Here is a 21,663-nt window from a genome sequence, read left to right on the forward strand (position 1 = left end):
GAAGACCTTACCCAAACTCACACAGTGAGTTCAGTTCATCAACTCCCTGTCTTCAACTGCCAAAAGAAATGTTGCGTTTTCCTTGGCATCTGTGCTGGCATGTGCAGTGCATTGCAAGTAATCCATAGCTGGCCTGGCAGTGGGCTCTGGGTGAGTTTGGCTTAGGAAAGGTTGGCAAGGATGGGCCCTTGGGGGCAAGGAGACTGGCCAGGAGATAGGTGGCCTAGTTTGTATTTGCAGTGGTTGATTTCAATGTCAATCTTGTGTGTTGCCTCATTCTTTTCCTCCATCAGTGTAGCAGGGAAGTATTGATTATTATAGTATACCACTGCAGGGCTTAGGGAGAAAATAACTAATAATTATTAGTAAGATTTGTAATGTAAAGATTGGCTTTGTAGAAGCAAGCAGAATAATCACTGTGGTCCGGGAAACTACCCAGTCTGGACTGCAGTGCCCTTGTAGCATGGAATGTCCTCTCCCTGCACTGCAAAGATGTATCCTTACTTTACTTCCCAATGGTATTCATGGAGTGGCTAAGAAGATTTTATGTAACCTTGGGTTTGCATTGTATCTTCACCAGTTGGACCTCAGAACTGGTTGTCCAATGAGAAGCTGCTGTTTCCTAAAAGCTTGGTAAAGCACTTAATTGTGAAAATAACTAGTTTGACTTACAACATCAATTTGAAAAATTACTCATTAATTTTTGAGGTGCAGCCGCCTTCCCTGGAGGACAGAACTACTGATCTCATCGGTACCTAAAACCTTGGCTTTGTTTGCTAGCAGGTGTGTCTGATCTGCAAATGAAATTTGGCTTACCATCTCCATTTCCTTATAAACACCCTTGACTGCACCTTTGGCAGAACACGTGATAATTAAGCAGTTGTGGCTTATACTATGCAGACTGAACAGGGCTGGCAGGAAAGAGTTTGCATGAGTAGCATGCCACACGGAAATACTGTGTTTTCCTCTACTTTCCACTGGCATTTACTAGCAGGGTAAAGATGAAACCCTTGAAGAGCTCTGTGAGCTTAATGTTGGGTTGTTATCTTATTTGCTCAATATACCCAATTATTTAGGCCTAAATTATCAGTGCAGCTGGTGGACAAACAGTTCAGCATTAACGGAGAGGAGGAATTGAAGAGGGTAAGATCTGAACAAGAACCACCACTTGATAAATGCTTTACCTGCCTACAGGAGTTTCATAGCATCCAGGGCTCATTTAAATTTGCTAAATATACAGGATGGTTCAAGTTGCAGGTTTTGTTCTGACCTACAGAGACTGTTAACAGCAGAATTTCATCTGGGGCAAACCCTATCTATCAGTAGACGTGGGAGATGCATTTTTCACCATTTGAAATTAAATATGCTCAATAACTGAAGTAAGTCCAACAACTACAAATTGACTTGTAAATGTATTTTGTTTGCAAAGCAAAAGTCTGTTAGCTCTTTGTTTCCACTGCACATTGGCCGTCACTGTGGTCACATTCCATGCAGACCTCTCTTTCCCTCAAGTGTCATCTTCTGTATAGCTTTTAATTGGCAGGTTTGCCATTCTCCACCCTCAGCCCTGACTATAGGACTCCATCGTCTAAGCTTCAGCTTCCCTTTGTCCAGGGTGTGCAAGGAATGTTCCCAGACACGCTATGTAAATTATTTGGGGTGCCCTGAGCCTTCCAGAAGCCATGGATACAGTGCACAAAGGTTCTTCCTTTCAGTAGTTGATTGGCTTGCAAATATACTCCCAATGTGTTCTGTGATCTTTAGTTTGTAATTTTAGTACCAATTCTCACCTGAAATGAAAACCTCTTAAAGAGCAAAGGCTGGTTCAAATAAAACCCTCTGGGTTATGATCCCTTCATTTAGAGACAAATGACCTGCTCATTAATGCTGTTTGCCTTATAATCAGTCATTAGGCATTTCCGTATTAAGCAGAGAATCCTTTCTGTCTAGTCTTGTAAACTGGCTCAATAGCAATTCACCTTCTTCTGAATCGTGGCAGTTGAAAAAAAGATTGGGAACATAGAGTTCATTTATTGGCCACTTCAGCATTGGAAGAAGTCTTTTTTTTTTTTTTTTTCTTTTTTAGAAAGTGGAGGTGCATAGGATATTTTCTTTCCTCAATAGGGACGTTGAAATGGAAAATGCCAGTGCCTTATTTCTGATTCTCAAAAAGGATGTCATTCTTAATAGTCCTGCTGTTGTTTTAGGGATTTATATGACGGAACCTGCCAGTTTGGGAGGAAGGAAAAGCTTTAACTCGCAAGTTATCTTTCTTGCCTTGACATTCTTTTCAATAGAGGCCTAGAAGCTCCATTTCCACCTATCTTTGTGCATCAGTCTTTCCTGAAGTCTTAAGGACTATGTGGGTTTGGTAGCAACCTGCTCTGTTAAGCCATGTTATACGATGATTTTTGTGATTAAGGTCCTGTGGTGATTTGGCCTGTACTGCTTGTCTCATTTGTTTCAGGAAATTGTCATTCTCAGCTTCCCCATCCCCATATTGTTGTGATCTGCTTCAAGACAGCAGACATGTGGTCAGAGGGTGCTCCAAGGAGAGCTCTATAGATGGTTATGAGTATGGACATGGTTACTTGAGATGTATGTGGGTATTACCCAACGACAGGTCATCAACACCCAGAGAGGTTTTAGAAGAATTCTATGCTATGGACTAATGTATCTGATGGAACAGGATGAATTTCAGCCACTAAACCTTTCCTCCTTGGGCCGGATGCTTTGAAGTAGGATCTGATGCAGGTCATTATCCTTGAACTATCAGTGATGTTGTCAGAGCACGTCATTACATTTTCCTTTAAAATCTAGTTTATTCATTTACTGGCACTTCCAAGTCAACCAGTGGTTAATATGCAATGTTGTGTAAATTGGTTGAAGCTGATTTAATAAATAGCACAGTTTCATTAAAAATTCACAGTCAGTATTGCTGGTGATGACATGCAAAAGCTAGGATCATCACTCTTCCTCTGTATGCACAAAAAAATCAAGAATTTGGTTATAAATTTCCCAAAGATTATAGATTAGATATGCTTTTGTGTGTTTTCTGACCCTGGAGCATGCTTGAGGCTTTTGTACACTTCTGTGAGCCCTAACGGAGACCTCCTTTGCCTACATGTTAATTGGGGTTCTCAAGCAAGCTCACCTGACCAAGAGGTTTGCAGCTTTAATGAAGTTAAACTGACAAAATCCAGGAAGATGCAGTAAAAATGTGAAATGTTACTTTTTTTTTTCCCCCTAAAAATTATACCTTCCCTTGGGAAGACCAGCAGAATATTTTCTTCCTTGCCATGGCCCAAGTCAGCTCCCCACCTGGTGATGCTTCTGAGAAATGTGTGGGAAAACTCCGCAGTAGTGAAAAGTTGGCACCAAATGTTTGAAACGTAGGTTTGATGCAGCAAAGGGGTCCATGCTATGGGTGCTGCCACCAGCACGCAGTTTCTTGGACTCCAGGTCAGGTTTAATAAGAATGTACCACAGTCCTGGATTGTGGCAGGACCATAGCTTCCATTGTCAAGGCTTTTACATTCCCTGTGGTAATTATGAAAATTATTTGATGCTGTGAATAATTCAGAGAACTTCAAGATTATTGGGCTGGCTTTTTAATCTTGTGCTTTGTTTTTCTTTTAGACGCATTCATTTTCAAACTTGTGGTTTCCAAATGGCAGCAACCCTCGTTTCTCTCAGGCTTAACTCAATTAAGGTAAGTCTCATGACACTTCATGTTTTCTTGGTTTGTGTGTAGAAATTGTCTGTCCAGAATAATGCCATTTTCTGCTGAGTGTTTTTGGGTTGCCAAATTTGAAATGTGTTCTCTGTGGTCCTCCTCACTTGTCGTGCTAGGGTGAAGATTCCTGGTTTGTTCTTTGAATATCTGGTAAAGCAAACAAATGAAACAATGGGAATGAATGTTATGAGGAATTTCCAAGTATTTGCCCAGCGCTGGTCTTGCACATCTTCAGCCTGTGTTCAAACAATTGGTCTTACTTTAAGCATTTGTGTTTGGGCAGCTGGATCGTTATTGAACCAACTATCTAACCAAGGGATATGGCCTTCATCAAATTTAATAGCACTTTCAGGACTAGAGAAAGAACACAGTTGTCTTTAAAAATCAGGCTATTGAAATGAAAGCTAAACGAACTCAAATCAAATTCTTGCTTGTAGAAAACCAGCTGCTCATTGTTTTCCAATAGGAATTAGTAATTTTAACAAAGTGCTGCATTTCTTTTGATGCTTTGCAATGGCAGTTATGTTTTTTGGGTGGTTTTTTTTCCCTTTGACATGGAGATTAAAATCTGGTCTATATGTTGTAATTAATGGTAAGAGAAGTATACAAATACAAGCATGTCTAAATACGTAAATACAAGTCAGGCTATTAATTCAGAGCCTTGCAACATTTATTAATGTTCTGTGTTATGAGATTAAAGCTATAACTTAGTTATGTGTATTGCATCTCTTTAGCAAGTCATACGTTAACCATAATAATTTTTAGAGGGTGGAGCGTGATTTATTGAACACTGTAAGAAAAAATAAGGTAAATGAGTTAGCTCGGGGTGGGGCAGCAGCAAACTGCTTGTGGAGACTCTTACTCTCTGAGGTGATAGAGGTTAAATGCATTACAGAGCTTATAGGCTCGCTCCCCAGAGAGAATGGGGGCCAGGCATTTCTAGCTGACAAGTCAAGGACACCACATACTTGCCCTCGTTGCTAATGGTAAGATACTGAGCTGATAGCAAGGTTGCTGTGGCAATTTTCAGAGAGAAAAATGGAACACAATAGGTGGCTCCTAATTAGAGAGGAGGGCAATGTGCTGGGACAATCTTAGCATTTCTGAAGGCAGTGAGTTTGAGATGTAAGCTTGGACTGTTTTTAAAGCCTGAGTGGCCAGGAGGACATTTCAGCTCAAGTTTCTCCCCAAAATAGCACTTTCCACTTGAATCTTCAAAAAGAGATCTTGTGTATCAGACTCGCTTCTGGTCCTGCAGCACTGAAACTGATGTGCTTCTAGCAGCTGGCTGTGTAGATGGATTTTCACTCGTGTGTCCACTTCAGATCCCTGGCTTTACTTAGGAGAGATGGAACACATCTGTAGAAACAGGAAGGAGGGATGTGCTGCAGTAATGAAGTGGGTCATCAGTAGGCATGGGCACATGAAAGAAGATGCATGGGGGGTAGTTAGGTTGCGTGAAGGGAAAGAAAGTTGTAAGGAGATCAGAGTGCAACAGTGAGCGAAGAGAAGAATCAAGGTACCCTGAGTAGGTGAATGGAAGTGCAAGAAGGAGCAGCTCCAGTGGATCCTGGTGTCGCAATTCCACAATTATTTCACATTAAATTCAGGGGAAAGGGGCCTTCTAGCTGGCAAACTGTGAGTAAGATGTCCATGAGGACTGGTCCTGGAGAAACACAGCAAACCAAAGTTGAAATTTGTACTTGCAAAGCAATTACAGTGATAGTTTGTCTCATCAGAAATGGACTCGTTTCTTTAACGTCCTTCTAACATTAATTTTCACAAAAGTCCCACGGAAAGGAGAGCTAAGCAGATGGAATATATTGCATGGAGATTTTTCGTTCTTTATTAAGAACCAAAATTAAGAAAATTAAGTCATAGACACTGTCCTGAAGAATGTGAAAAGAGGATGAGGACATAATAGATACCATGAGAACGAGAAGGACTTGAAGACCTGCTCCAGGGTGCAGTGTTCTGCTGCAGTGACACAGATCTTGTACCAGAGGGGAGTGAGAAAGGTAAGCTGTGAGTTTTACACGTTGGCTGGAACTGGCGTTCAACCCTACAGCTCAGTAGCAGAGATGTGCAAAACTCTGAAGTGGATCACGCTGAAAGTGGAAGGAAATACTCCACTGATGTAGGTACACCACGCTCACACAGCAACCGAAGGCAATCCCTGCTGCCCTGCCAGGCTGCTGCGTCTCAGCAACAGCCTCATGAAAGCGCCCTCTGTAATCTTCCACTGTGAGCTTTGGGCCTCAGCGGATGATAGGACCTTTCGCTGGAGGAGGGAGAGTTGTTTGGAGAATGAAATTTGGTAAACTGCAACCTCCCAGTGAACCTGCTGGGGCTGATTTTCTGCCAGCCCCTGGGAGCAGAGCTGCAGTACTCAGTTCCTGAATCCCGTCAGCTCCCACAGCCTGGAGGGTTCACACTGCTCAGTCTGGCACCTCTTCCCGTGTCAGAACAAGGCATTGTGTGTGCGATTTCAACATGTTTCTGGTTTTGTTCTAACTGCCAAGAAACACTGGTTGTGTTATTATGAAATGATTGAGGAGCATTTGCTCATACAAATTTGTTTTAAGAGTTTAGTAATTAAATGTCAACACACAGTATTGGTGTCTGAAAAGCTCTCGAGCGAAAGCCCTGCTCTAACTTGAAACTATAATATGCTGTTTCTGTTCTCTCAGAACAGATTTGTTTGGAACAGCCTATTCAGGAGAACACATCTCGCTGCAACATGCACGGTCCTTGGCCTTCAAAGGCACCCTTGTGCAAAGGGCGTGTTGCATTAATTTGTTCAGCCAATTTAGGGTGTGTGGCATTAATTTGTTTGGCCAATTTGTTTAGAATCTGGCAGAGTGTAAGCACTGGGCTCGATGTCTGTGCATAATGCCTGTCTCATCTCTGCACCAGATCTCAAGGTTTACCACACGGTGCCTGGCCACACCTCCAAGTCCATGCTCAAAAGAAACAAAGGTAGGAGATGAGTTGCCCTCCAAAAGCTCCTTGTTGGGCATTTACACTTGGAACTGATTCCCAGCACTGGGAGAGAGCTCGTGTTTGAACCATTGTTCAGAATTTGAGCACCCATGGTCTTTGGTGGGAGCTCTGCTCTCAGACATCCAGCACTGGGCTTTACAGTGAGTTACTGATGAAAATCCCTATCTTAATATTTTGGCTGAACAGTCCTCAAGGCCTGGAATAAGAGCTGGTTAGAAAGACTGCAACATTTTCTCTCTTCCATTAAAATTCCATTCTCACAAAAGAGTGCAATACCAGCCAGCTTTCTTCAGAATTTAGGCTATATGTCCTGAGACTTGTGCTGTCATTCTGGGAGCACATTTGTATTCTGTGCAAGACAGAGCGAATTCATGGCACAGCTTTTGTTTGACCTAAGGAAAGCCAGAATTCAGCCTGGGCATCTACGCTGGTGGGTGTAACAGAGAGGAGCAAGAAAAGGTACCCAGCCCAGGTCTGTGTGCAACTGGACCTTCACGTACACACACTGTGAGCTGTGGTCAGACCATGGTGCAGCATGAGAATGGATGAAGTTTGTCATGAAGCCCTCATAGAGTGCTTTTGGAAAAGGGGTGTGAATTAGCCAGAGAGAGAGCCGGGTCTCGCTGATGCAGGCTGTAAGATGTCTGTTTTGCACAGCACATGTGAAGTGCTGAAAAAAGCAGGCGTGCAGGAGTGCTCACGTTTCCAGGAACAGGACTGCGTATTTCAGTGCGTTAAGGATACTCATGGGTGACCTACAGTGAGCTACACGCTGTGCAATCTAAAGCCAAGGGCTTTATGTCAGGCTTAGAGATTCTGAATGGTAACGCACTTTTCAAAGAGCCTCGAAGTAATTAGCCTTTTGCTCCAAGTTGACACGCTTACACTTTTAATATCAAGAATAAGGAAAAAGACTAAGGCTTCTAACCTCAAATCCATAGCAGCTTAGGCACTTTCACCTCACAGGTTTTGTTATGACAGCTCTTTGTTTGGCTGATAGTGAGTGGTGTTTTGAATAGAAGTGCTTTTGCTGCCTGCTTTGCTACTTTCCTGTAATAAGGGGGGACTTGGAGGTTATGCAGCAAGGTGCTAATTGACATTAACACTCAAGACAGGAAATGCTGACACAATTTAAAATTAACATCCTGTCAATATACTGCTGACCTGTGTTAAATGTGCGCTTTGTCAAACTTTCAGAATTAGATTTTAATACAAAAACAGCGTAACGCTGGGAACCTTGCTGGTCCTGAAAAGGCTGAATTTAATATAGTGAGAAGTCACCCAACCGCTTTCCATTTTAGCTAATCTTTTCTCAAAGAGCAAAGCCTTTCTTAGCCAGAGAGAGATTGAATATATGAAGTAGCCTAAAAGAGCTAAAAATGTATTTGTTAGTAATCAGACTAAAATTTTCTTACAGTTCCCTGTTGTAATGTTGCCTTACCAATGACTGAGTCCTAGAGGTGGATTTTTCCAAAGACTGCAGTGCAGATATAGCAACTTACATCCAACTAGGCTGTCCTGGTGACCACCTCCATTTGGCCATGCGCAGCATCACATCTTGATCTCTTTTGTTTCTGCTTTCAGGCCTTAATCTAAAGCAGGTGGGAACAGAGAGAGGTGGTGTGGGGCCATCCCTACCCCCTTGCTAGCCCATGTTTGAACAGAGCTAGGGAATAGCTACATGCTCTAGAAAGATTCTCACTTTGTGGATGGTATTGCTGACTGGATTGCATCCATGAGTTGCCCCTCTGGCTGCTCACAGAAAGCTGCAGTGGGACGGCACAGCGAGCAGCCCAGTCCCCTCAAAGGAACTGATGGTGCTGCTCAGTCAGCTCGAGGTTGGGGCCCTTGCTCGGGGAGGATGTAAGGGCATCAGTAGGGATAGTGCTGAACAGGAGAAAACAGAGCACGCTTGGGTGCAGTCTGATCTGTGGAGGAGGCTGTTTGCTGAACATTAATCAGAGGTTGTCCCAGGCATTAGGAACAGCAAGAAACAAGGCACAAAGCCAAGAAAAGGTGATGAAGAAAGAGGAAGCAACGTGAGGAGGAGATCGGGCTGCGTGGCAGGAGCAGGAGGTGGAGCAGGGCAGGTTGAAAGCAGAGGTGTTGCTGAGGGCAGCCCTGTGCGAGTGTGGAAATGTTTCAGGAAGGTGGTGCAAGCTGCATATCACTGTTGGCAAACTTTCTCTAAGAAAACAGTAAGTGGGTGGCCCATTGCTGTGTGTGCTTCCCACTGATGGCTCCTGGGAGCAGGCCAACGTTGTGTGTTTCAGTTAAGGTTACAGCGAGACTGCCAAAATGTTGTCTGTAGTGCTGGTTCTGCAAATTATTTGCACAGGGCATCTATTGCCGTTAAGAACTGAGCACTCCAAAAGGCGGCTGCTTCAGATCCTGTATGGGAAATGGGAAAAGTGCTCTGGCAGTGAGACGGGGCCTGATGCAGAGCTTTGGAGCTGCTGCCACACGAGGGGGAAGATCTGCAAAGCAGCCACTGGGTGCTCTCATCTGGTGCTGCTGAGCGCTCTCAGGGTGGCTGCTCTGTTCTGGTGTGGGACAAAGGGAACATTTTAGGTGAAATGTGCTTCCAAGGACTGGATCTTTGCTTTCAGTTGGCAAGTGACTCTTGGAGCAAAATAGTCACTGTCAAATGGGGCTTTTTGCTCTGCAACAGTCTGTGCCTCTCTCCCTCCCTGTGGAAAAAAAACAAACAAAAAAAATTGTGCAAAATCCATTGATTTTTAGAAGAGGAACTATCATGGTCATACTGTGCTCTCAGGAAGGAAAAGAATTGCCTTCCACCACAAAATGTTTACATTGGCTGCCAAGGTTTCTCCTGATTTCCTCTGTTGGGAATGAATAATTAAGGAGTTAACTGCGAGGTGAAAAAGGCCTCTATGTGTTTAAGTCTAATGTCACAGCTTCCCAAGGACAAAGCTTCTAGCACGCAGAAAGGTTTCTCTGTCAAGCAGATGAGTTCAATAACTAAGCGAGATGCCAAGAAGAGGAGTCAAAGCAGAGAATTCCCAGTAGGAAGCTTTTAGTATGCACTTAGGGCAGGTACTGCATGAAATGGATGTAGAGCGCACATATGTGGGACGCACAGGCAACACACATAAGGTGTTAATAGTCCAAGCTGATGCCAAGGAAGAAAGAGAGCAGACAGGGTCAGCTACTGTTTCCTGAGCTAAATGTTCCTTTTCTTATGGTGGTCAGAGCCAGGGGTAATTTTACAATGTGCAAAACATGCTCTTGTAATTAAAATGAAACTCACACTGACAGAGAAAGGGGATGGTGAATGTTGACCTCACATGCTACATCTGTAGAGCGTTTGGGGACACGTTCCTTTAGCAGGAGCGATGCTGGCTTTTGATAGCCTTTTGTAGTGAAAGGTGGGCAGGAATAAAGTTCCCTGTTGATCTGTATGCACGGCATGAAGCCATTTCTCAGGAGAAGGCAGTGCTTCACAACACAGAACTGCCCAAATGCACTTTTTTAATTTCCATTCTTCTCTTTGGAAACAGGGGTGTTGCCAGTGCTTGTAGGCAGTGGAAATTAAAACAAAAAAGTAAATAAAAGAAACAGGCAGTTGGCAGGTTTTAGCTGTCTGTTCTGCTGGGTCTCTGCTGCCAGGCCTTTCAGTGCAGTGTATGCATAGCTATTTAAGCAGGCAGGTCCCAGTGCTTCTTACTGGGGCCTGTAAACTTGCTCTTCTGGAATGGGACTTGATATGGGAGCCTTTGAGAACTTCAGCTGTGCTGTAACACACCATAGCTATTAGTGGTGGGCCCGCAGAGAGCACTGTGGTCGCCTGTGTCCACCCATCCTCCATGGCCAGCTGGGATCTCAGCTGCGGTGCACTGCATTGCCAGGAGCTCTTCTGCTGGCCTGGAGACATCTCTGCTCAGGTCTTCTGAATTAAAGATTCCAGGAGAGAATGGGAAAATCTGCTCCCGGTCCTCCTAGACTTTCTAACCTCCTGCCCCAGCCAAACAATCAGCAAGTATATCATCTTGTGCTGAGACAAGGTCCTTTAAGAGGCAGAGTGCTCTGCCTTCCACGCATGAAAGGTTAATTTAGAGCACGTGGTACCTGTGCACGTTGAGCAAATGGAGAGCTGGAGGGATTCTTTTTATCCCTCCCATTCCCTTCACGTTGGCTGGAGAGTGCAGGTTGAACGTGTGACTTCTCGTTACGGGGCAGCTCTCCATCACCCGAGCCCTTTGTCAATTCACCAAATGTGACAATTACAGCATTGCGGAGATGAGACTTTCTAATCCTATTACTCATTCATCAACCTGCGGATGATAGCAGAAGCCAGATCGAACAGTGCCAGAAGAGCAGTGAGGAGCCTTCTCCAGTGCTGTGAAACTAGGCTTAGCTCAGGCACAATAGGTGTGTAATTTAAGGTTTTGTTGAGCTGAAATCCAATCACATACTTGACTGGTAGATCACAGAAAGACACAGACAAAAAGAATGAGATAATTCTACCTCACACAAACACTTGAATCCGGCTTTGACTTATTAACAAGTGTGTGATCAACCTTACACTGTTTCTTTCTTCTTTTTTTTTTTTTTCTTTCTTTGAACCTAGAGATGGGATGGGACTGAAATGCTTTCACCTACTTGGGTATCAGCCAGTAATTGAAAAAAAAGATACTAGAAGGTAACGGAGGAGCTCAGACATAAGTGGAGAAAGTACAGGTGCTTATTTTGTGAAAGATTTGAAAATATAACTTCTAGGCTTAGCTCTGTGTTATCTTGTCAGCATCTGGTACCTATTGCTTTCTCAAGGATGGAGAGAATGTAGCACATAGGAGAAGAACAAAGCTAAAAAAGTAAAACCTTCACTAGAGGAGAGATAACAGTGTGAGCCTTACTGCTCTCTTTCTTGCAACTAAACTACTCCTTTTGCTTTGTCTTCTTTCAGGCATGTGCTGCAGTTGCCAGCGGAGTGGTGGGGGCTCTCAAGGGTGTGCGATGAGGGTGCCACCACAGCCATGCAGCACTGCCAGAGGGCAGTGGAAACGTGGAGGTGAGGAGGGAGTCTTAAATTCTGCCTTTTGTGAAAGCAGAAAGGTGGATGCTCTCTTTTCTGCGTTTAAAGAGGCACCTTTTAATTAGGCAAGTGTGTAATTTAAATTCACTCTTCTAAAAGGCAGCGTTCAATACAGCCTGCTCTAGCATGGCCTTTATACATTGACAAAATAAAGCACAGAGCACGTTAAATGCTTTGGCAGGAAAGTCCTCTGCAACAGGCACATTGATAATGGTGACAGGCATAAATGTAAGCGCTGTTTTTCCATGTAGTACAGCAGTCCAACCCCTTTGGTCAAGTAGAAGTCTTCTATCAAGACCAGACTTGGAAAAAAAAAAACCAACCACATTTCTACTGTTTTTTGTATCTGCCTTGAGCTCTTCAAAATAACAAGCTTTTGCATGTGGAATTAATGGTACATGACATCTGGTACTACCCTGTGGGTGATGTGACCTGGATGCTCAGGAATACAGGCACCCCAAACTAGAATAAACATGAGTATGAGCTCACTGCTAGGAAGAATGGCATAAAGGTTTAATGACTCAGTTGTGGCAGAGGACTGAGTGCCCTGGTGTGATGGTTGAAAAAGCTCTTTTTAAACTTTGCCCATCAAAAAAATGCCTTCAGGGCATGCAAATTGATGTGTAAAGCTCCAAATGCAGTGGTCACTAGTGTGCAGTCAGCACAGCATAATGCATTGCTCAAATGTAAACTAGTTGTCAGAGAAGTCTGCAGCAACAGGTACGCTCACAGTGCTTGTACCAAAAGAAAGGAACCAGGCTGGGGTACAAGTAATGCAGTGATGGGGGAAAATGTAACAACAACAAAACACAAGGACCTATGGAGCTCAGAGGGATGAACAGGAAGTGGGGGGGAATCCTTGGGATCAAAAAGCTGAAATGAAACTTGGCATTAGTCTTAAGAGATCAGGCAATGTTTTGCTTAAAAACAAACAAAACAAAAGCCAAAATGATGAATTTATAAGATCCTAGACTTGAAAGCGTACAGAAAAACAGCCTTAGTGGAAAGATTCTTCTTTTTTTTTTTTTTTTTTCTTTTTAATAAATGAATTAGTGGGGGAAAATCCCTCGGCAATCCAACTGATATTCAAACATGAAGAGACTTTCAATAATTTGTAGGAATATGGGAAGATTCAGATACGTTCCAAGCAGAGTAGAGAAAAAATAAGATATCCACAGCCCAGTATAATCTTAGAAGCTCAAGTTGGAGTCTAACTTGCTTCCCAAACTACAGAGATCTCATAAACAGAGGGATTTCATTCAGCAGCATAAACTCTGACATTTGACCAGACGGTTGCCTTGGGGACATTAGCTAAAATAGCCTCAGATTTAAAATTGAAATATGAACTTCTGAAGGCTTTGGTAGTTGCTTTCCGGTGCTACTGAGACAACCAATAGAAATATTGGCTGCTGGATACTTCAGCATCACTAATTTAGGAAGAAACTGGTGATCTGCAGATACTTTCATCCTGCGGTGTTCTTTCTCATTGGTCAGCAGATGCAGGTAGCCCAGCTGTCTTTCCCCAGTGCTGGGACAGGAGTAGTTTCACATCTCTTCTACTTGTCATCAGGAAGCCAAACAAGGAGCTGGTTGGTGCTGCATAACACTTAGTGTGTTGGGATGGTGGTGCTGCCCTGTGCGTGTGGCAGCCGCAGCAGTTTATCCCAGGAAGGCTGCAGCAGCACAAATGCAGCTGTAAGTTTGCCTACCCGTGATTTGGGGGCTGCAGGTGCTTGATGGGAGATATTTGTTGTCACTGAGCCTGTGCTGAATCAGGAGGGGAAGGAGGAAACTGTGTTCAGTACATTCTGTGTAACTACATGTGTTAATGACCTGTGCCTGCTGGGGTGTAAATGTGTGCACAGTTCAGTGCTTCAGGTGCTCCACAGACATGCACGCTTATTGCTGCTGTATTTTTAATACAGCTCTTTTTGTGATACTCTCTGGCTCCAAATTCCTATCCAGACTGACAGGGAGTAAATATTTTGTTGTCAATTGCTTCTGGATGTCCTAGAGGGACAAGAGTGGTACTGGTTTGAGTTTGCCTCAGACGAGTGCACCTGCATACACCCCTGAACCAGCTTTCCTTTAGCTACTAAACCAGCAGCTGGGACAGCCAGGCAATTTTCCTGTTTTTGTGCAATCAAATAAAGACAGTGAGCTAAACTAACTTACTGATCACTCTCTCTGAGCTTCAAGTAGTTTTCTTTGTATGCTCCCAATACAACAAGAACTTAAGGAGCTTTTTGGACAGGACCATGCAAGAGCAACTGTCCCTTCTGCAGCCCAGGGAGGACCTGTGCTGGAAGAGGAGGAGAAGAAGGAGGAGGAGGAGGAGGATGTTCTGTGCAGGAACTGCAGCCCACAGGAGTAGGGTTATCCTGAAATGCTGCAGCCCACAGAGGACCTTTTCTTTGTTTTTCCCTTGGTTCCTTGTCAAGCTCTAAGAAAAGTTCTTCAGAGCCATAGAACTGGGGGCAGACTTAACCTCCAAGGAATTCTAGCAGTGTCTCCGTAAATCCCAGGCCATTGCTCAACGAAGTTGAGTGAGGATGATGGTTGAGCATTTCTCATCTTAAGGAGCTACAGTGGCAGCTGTGGACGGCTCCTGCGTTCTGGGTGTGCTCTGAATAACCTCTCTCACTATGGTTCACATTAGAAATTTTGATTATCTGTCAGGCGGCTGCTCCCCTTCTCTTGAGCTATCAGGGTTGCAACACTCTGTAGAAGTCATTTACTTGCCAGCGGTACCGTTAGCCCTTTGTGAACAATTAAGCTGAGGTCAGAGGTTGTAATATATCAAATTTGCGGACCGTATTAAATTTTATTTTTACTGAAAGGAACTTTTTGTCTCTTTTATCAGGAGGAAAATTAAGCTGTGAACTGGAATTCCATCAGGCTGTCTGCTGTGAAGCCCTGTGGCTTTAGCAAACAGGCAGCAGTGGTCAGAAATGACACTCAAAAGGTAAATTTATTTCTTTTTTATTAAAAAGGATAAGTTATGACCTGTACAGTATATCTTTGAAAAGGAGGGAACTTAACACAATGTGCTGTATTTTCCCACTTCTTTCAAACGATGGATTTTGCCCTGTATGGAGCTGTTCTGGATGAGAAGGAAGGGGTGCTGAGCTGGGTTGCAGCCGTGGGGTGCAGGTGTACCCACCTTCTTTGCCTGCTCCTTCTCTCACCAAACCCTTTAGCAGTTTTGCCACTAATTTCTAGGAACTGGATCACTTTCAAAAGTTCTGTACAAACTTGCTGTCTGTGTGAATTTTTTTGCCATTCTAGAGAAATTTTATTTTAAAAATTAAGTACAGTGAAACCCGTGGTCACACCCTGCCTTTCAGAGAGCAGACAATTCTAGTATCCAAACACCAAATTCCCAGACAGGCTGGCTACCCAACTAGGCTGACTGTGCCTTTGGCCTCTCCAGGGTTGCATACTGTAGAGGAAGGATTGCCTTTTGGGTCTGAGCATGCAAGCATGTGCTTGTCCTCTTCATCTGGGTATGAAATACCTCTTTCTGCCTTGCACAAATATTAAAATATGTGTGAAAACTTCAGGAACCTGCGCGCTGTTTTTGCAACTTGCTGTGTTGCCTGCAGTTGACTAGCTGTGCTTTGCAGGCAGACATGTTTGATTTGGAGCACAGTGGCTGATGATAACAAGTTAGGCTGCAGAGCTCCTACAGCTTTTTCATTTTTCTGAAGGATTAAGGGTTTGCCCTGCTATTTTGTTGCTTGTTTCTCCTCTTTTGCTGTACAGCTTTATGTTCTGCTCATCCATATTTCCTGTGTTTCCATCCTAAAGAAGGCAGAATTTCAACAGCAAAGAAAAGGGATGCAGTTGTGCTCTGTATAATTTGAATAACACCCTGTGGGATGAATTGTGCAATTTTAATATTCATTATCTCAAATGTAGACAATAGAATAGACTGTAGTAGGGAAGACTGATTAGCAGATCACTGAAGATAGGTTTTTTCCTCTTTTTTTTCCTTTTATACTTGGCCATTGCTTGGTGATAAGCAAATAAAACATTTTATCAAGACCTGAATCTTTGGTATTCAAAAATGTAATGCAGTAATCATTCTTCAGTAAACGTATACATGGGAGCCCAAGAGCCATGGACAGAACGTATATAAGTTGTAGGCCTTAGTGATGAGCAGCCCAGGCCAAGAGATTTCTGTTGCTCCCTCAACTCTAAATGAAAGGCAGGCTCTGAAGGGAGAGGGGAGCATGCAATCAGTCCACAAAGTGAATGGTAATGCTTTAATTATCATTCTATTGTTATTCTTCCTTTTTAGCAGCTTGGAGGTTGTGTAGTTTGCATATTCATTCCTTTAAATCTCACAAAGGTTTTGTTGTTGGCAAAAGTTTGACTGTTAAAAGAGGGCAAGCTTGTCATTAATAGGCTAGAAAGGAAAGAAGAAGAGCTGTTTACCCCAGCTTCAAGATTTCTGTGAGGGGAGGATCCAGGGTGGGTACTGTTTTTGGAAATAGAGATACTAAGATTTTTTTTTTTAATAGGCAAGCACAAGTGTAATCACTTCTGGTAACTCACTTTGGGAGTGTAATGGAACTTAGCCCAATAAAAAACTCACCTAACTATCACCCAGTGAACTGATTGTTATAAAGGCTACAGAATTTGCCAGTGTCCTTCAAGAGAAGCTTTCCAAGAACTCATTTTGTTAAAATCTTCAGTGAAATACAGTTCTATGTACTGAGTTAATTTCTTTGCCATAGAAGGAATGTATTCACAATATTTCTGTTGGTTTCTTTTCAGAAAGTTACAAGTAATTTGTAGAGGACTTCCAGCTCCTGTGAAAGAAGATGCTTTTGTTCTGCGACAATCTTCACATCTAACGAGGTAATATGACCTTCTTGTAGAAATGCTGTCACAACTGCAGCTGCCTTGATTAGTTTATGTCCTCCTGTCATGCATTATTCTCATTACATGGGCCCTTCTCCAGGTTTCGTAACAGTACTGATGAGCGTGTGCTGATATAGTGGGTAAAGTTGTAGCATCTTCCATCTCCGTAACTGTTTTGAGAGGAAATGGGATTCTGCTTCTTGTGCTGAGGTCAGGCAGTGTTAAAGGTCTTTTTTCAAGCTTAAGCCAAGTGTGGTTATTGGGAAACGCGCGTGTACTGGAGCAGACTGGGGTGATGCATAGGCAGAGGCTGAAAAAAAAAAAAAAGATTAAGGATGATTTGAAGAACATTTTCTGTGAGTGCAGAGTTAAAGCCTTTGCAATTGATTCAGGCAGCAGCAGTTTGCCTTTGGTGTTTGGAATTATGGTGTTCTGTGCACCTACTGCACATGATCAGGGAGCAGAAAGAGCCCGTGGCAGGCTCTACTCATATAAGCTCTCTCCAGCTGTCATTGCAGGTACTGAAAAGTGAGTCCCCATTACAAGTGTTTCCCACTGTTGGAAGGTGATGTGTAGTGACTAACAGGGTTGCCAAGGGTGAGCAAAGAGTAGACTGCAACAGTCAATAAGTGTATTTTTCCATACTTATATGTAATGTATTGTAACATGGCTGTACTTGCCCATTTGCTGTTTTTTTCCTTTTCCCTAGCCTATGCTGTCTCCAGGCCTGAGAACTTTGTGTTTCTGTTGCCTTCTGTCTCTCAGTGATGGTATAATGACAAACCAGTTCTTCTCCTTCCTGGTTGATGAGTAGGGTTTTTTGGTTTTGTTTTTTGAATTGTTAAAGAATGCCTAGCTTTTAGCTATTAAATGTATTTGGTGATTTTTACAACAGATTCTCCACTACTTTCTTGGTGCACATGATCGTCAGGATCACTGAAGGGAAAATCTGAGACTTTCCATGCTTTCTGCTAATGGGCTTGTTTCATAATGAAGCTTGAAATGGTGGATTTTTGCTCTGCACGCAATCACAAAACACCAAGAGCTCCACTAAAGTAAACTAATTTGGGATAATTTGCATCAGTTGAATTTGTGGCCCTGTTGACATTATCATGCCTGCTGGTGAACAGACACCAGCTGGGGTGACGCTATTTCATACCCATGTGGAGTAGGAACGGCCTCTGGGGGTTAGAATGAAAGTGGAGGATGACTACTGCTAGCACAAGTTATGAATGAGCTGTCTGAAGTATAATAAGAATGAAATAAAAGGCAAGCTCGCCATAACACAGCGAGATGCAGCTAAAAGGATGTGAACCTGGTGAAGTTGCTGCACTTCATGTTGCCATAGAGGGATTGGAGCTCAGAGCAGCTCCTCCAGCCCGTCTGTGATCAGGGATGGGAAAATTCTCACATGCCCTCAGGTTTTCAGGTCAAACTGAACTGCTTAGGGGCTGTACCTCAAAGCCACATGGAAGCGCTGAATACTGCTGAGCAAAATGCCCTGTTTCTCAGGTGGAGCTGGCAGGAACCAGTTCCTCAGCAGCTGCGTTGGTTTTCTATTTGCATTTGGATGAAAATCAAGAGGTTTCTTTTTCTGCGTCAGACTTTGAATATAACCCTCCTCCCTTCGGCTGTCCTAGCTCTTACATGTTGATGCAGTTCACAGTACTGTAGCTACCTGGATCTAGGCTTTTGTTTCAGGTGACTTTTACTACAATATTCTCCTTGGGACGAGTCTTGCTAGAGGCTCAATCTCCCCTCCAGCCCTGAGGAGGAAACATCTGGTCTCTCTGGCACAGTGGAAGCTTCTGGGATTGTCATTTTGTTTGGCATGAGTGAAATAGCCATAAGATTTGGTATGCATTTTTAGTATGTTGCAGCTATGCTCCTTGAGCCAAAGGAAGACAGTTTACACAGGAAGCAAAAGAACATTTTTACTCAGCTTTTTGTGATACTCTTCATTAGTAATATTCAATAAAATAAAACCTTATAAATGCTCAATTCAGCTGCTGTTAAAGTAAGAACAGAATTGCTATTGAATTTAATGAGGTCAATCTGGGGCTCCAGAGGAAGGTAATGCAATGTTTAGTTCCATCTCGCTCCTCATTGCCCAAAAGAAAGCTGGCCAGCTGTGAGATGGCGATTCAAGAAGGATGGCTGTGCCTCAGGATCCATTGCCCCAGCTGTATCAGGCTGTTCTGGTGAGCCAGAGGTTTGTGCTCTCCAGCCCAGGGCCAGGGAATTACAGATGTGTACAGAAATAGAAGCCAGAGTTCAGGGTGAGGACACACTGCAACAAAGCCTATTGGAATGGAGAATCGTAATAAATGGCATGAAGAAAGCATGATCATCTCAAATTCTTGCCAAATGTGACTTGATTGTCACTTTTTTCTTGGGAATATGGCCTTACTATAAAAAAAAAAAAAGAAGCTGGTGATCTCTTTGGAATTAAGGGTTTAGGATATGTCATGGGGAATTAGACATGGGCCTCCCATTAGCAAGAATTTTGACCTCCATGCATAGCTCTGAAAATCAATCCTATCTCCAGCCTCAGTTGTGTTTTTATTTCAACTGAGGAACAGACATAGATATCACTGAGAAGGAGAGTAAATCTCATGATTGGAAACTTCTGATGTCATTTTCAAGTGCGGTTATAAAACTGAGTGATGACATGTAGATGTCCGCACCCAAAATATTTACAAATCAAACTGTGTGGGTGCCTAGTTTTTATGGTGGCAATAAAACGTTGCTTAGTATTTCCTGGTAAGCTTTTAGTACTGAGTAATTACTATTAAACAGATGGAGAAACAGGGCACTGTAGCAGAGTTGAGAGTATTTTTCATAAGCCTTGCATTTTCCCATGGGCTTTACAGTGTCTTGACTGCTCTTCTTAGTCCCCTTCACCAGTGTTTATCATAAGCATGTGCTTTTGGCAAGTAGCTCCACTGAGGTCCGGTCAAGTGATGATGACACTTTGAAATCAACAGGAGCATAAGGTGGCAGTAAAACATAAGTAAAAAATAATCCCACTGAGCTGGGATTTGCAACATTGTGCTTTGAGTCCCACTGCAGCATGGGGTATGGTCTGAATTCTCTCTGCCTCAGTTTCCCTGTATGTAAACAGCAGTGATCCTTTTGACGAGGGAGGGTCTTTTCCCTTCTGAAGAAGAGAAGTGCTGTGAAAAGCCTTGCTTGCTATTATGCATATACTGAAAACAAAACCTAATCAGTGCTTTGCTAGGTTGGGGATGAATGTGTTTAGCAGTTCTTTTGATCAAGCTGTAGATTACTTAGGCAGTGGTTTGTAATAAGAGCCTTATCAGTAACAAAAACCCTTCTGTCATCCTCAGACAAGCAACAATCATGTTCTAAAATGGTTGCCAAATGTGTTTATTTGAAGATGGTTGTTTCTAGCATAGCTGAAACCATTGTGTGGCGAGAGTTCAATTGCTTCCTACTAAAGCCAACATTCATAGCTTGGAAAACTGTTAGATAAATGTCAGTTTCTGCCATAATTTTGGAATCAATGCAAACTGAGTCAAAGAATCACAAACAGTAATGTGAAAATAAAATGATCTGCGTTATGGTTTTTAAGTAAATGATGATAAACTAATAAATGCCATTAGCTGCTGCCATTACTTTGTTGAATTTAGCTGATGTTACTGTGTTGACTTTAAAAGCTATCAGCTTAACTATATAAATCCATTTGACATGTCTTTATTCAGATAAAACTTTAATACTGCAAGTGTAGCAAATTAGATGCAAATGCTCTTTTTATTTTAAGTATATTTAAAGCTGCCTTTTCAATGCAAATTTTACAGGAAATCTCAACAAGCTAGGACAGACATCTTAGCTGTCAGCGTGCAGCACTTTCATTTCGGTCTCAGGCATGGGAGCTGCATTTTGTCCCTGCAGACTGAGATAATTAAAACTACAGAGAGATGGTTTTAAATATACATGATACACAGTTACTTAAACTGTGGGATAATGCATAAATGCGGTCCTTAACGCTTTTGATAGAGCAACGCCGACCGGACAGCATATCAGGAGATGGTAGGGAACACAATTCCTTTTGTGCAAACAGCTTGGTTTTATTTTTATTTTTCACTTTCTCACCTGAATTGCTGTGGAAGCACAGAAATACCATTGCAAACGCTGGGTTGGGAAAGCCCTCATTAAAAAGATACTGATACCATTAACTTCTTTTTTTCTTTCTTTTTTTTCTTCTCTTTGTTTTGAGCAGCCCCTAGCCTCCTTGGAATACATATCTATTTCAGCTTTCATTTGCTGAACCCCCTGAATGAGTTTATCCAAACAATGTGAATTTACTCAGATCTTTTTAAAATCCCACATCTCTAGTGGTTGATAAAGCTGACTTTAGCTAAGAAGAGTTGGATCAGGGTGATTTAAATTTCACAGTGAAAATGATAAGGGCTTTACTAGAAATAATAAGCACATTCAAATACTGTCATGGGCAAACAGTTGAATGTGCAGTGAGAAATTTGGCAAGGCTAGTCTTTCTCAGCGTTGATTTAATGAAGTAATGGATAGTAAAATAGAAAAAAAAATCCAGCAACTTGCATTCAGAGGTAAACTCATGTTAATTTCATATCAGTAGTTCTATAAAGCATTGTTCATTAAAAAGCAGCATTAATGCTCCACTAAAATTATTTAAAATGTCATGCTGTTTAAAAGCCACAAAACCCAACCAAACCACCAGCAAGGGGAGAAGCCTCTTCTGGCAGCCCTGCACCAGTGATGTCCGGTTGTTGGCATTTCCCAGGCTTTAGCCCGAGGAGAACACATGCTTCAGGGAAAGAAAAAGAGGAAGCACATCCACATAAGCTGTAGGGCAGTAAGCTGTAGGGCAAACAGTGGCCCAGGTTGAAAATGGTTTTGAACACTAGCTCGTCCATTTAGAAACACAGATCCTCACCTTTCTTATTCAAATCTGTGGGAGACTGCACAGCCCCAAGTGCAGAGGTTCAGGTCTGTGAAT

At 42.7% G+C, this 21,663-nt stretch overlaps 1 long non-coding RNA gene across 1 annotated transcript; it reads left to right on the top strand.

Moving 5' to 3' along the window:
* The first annotated feature begins 3,639 nt into the window (after window positions 1-3,639).
* On the top strand, window positions 3,640-17,553 carry LOC122183151. Its single transcript, XR_006180120.1, has 5 exons — window positions 3,640-3,712; window positions 11,667-11,771; window positions 14,659-14,760; window positions 16,578-16,661; window positions 17,374-17,553. It is a non-coding gene; the product is annotated as an uncharacterized LOC122183151 (long non-coding RNA).
* The last annotated feature ends 4,110 nt before the right edge of the window (window positions 17,554-21,663 follow it).

Source organism: Lagopus leucura, unplaced genomic scaffold, assembly GCF_019238085.1.
Source record: "Lagopus leucura isolate 7727_CA_CO unplaced genomic scaffold, USGS_WTPT01 Super-Scaffold_100017, whole genome shotgun sequence".
Lineage (NCBI taxonomy): Eukaryota > Metazoa > Chordata > Aves > Galliformes > Phasianidae > Lagopus > Lagopus leucura.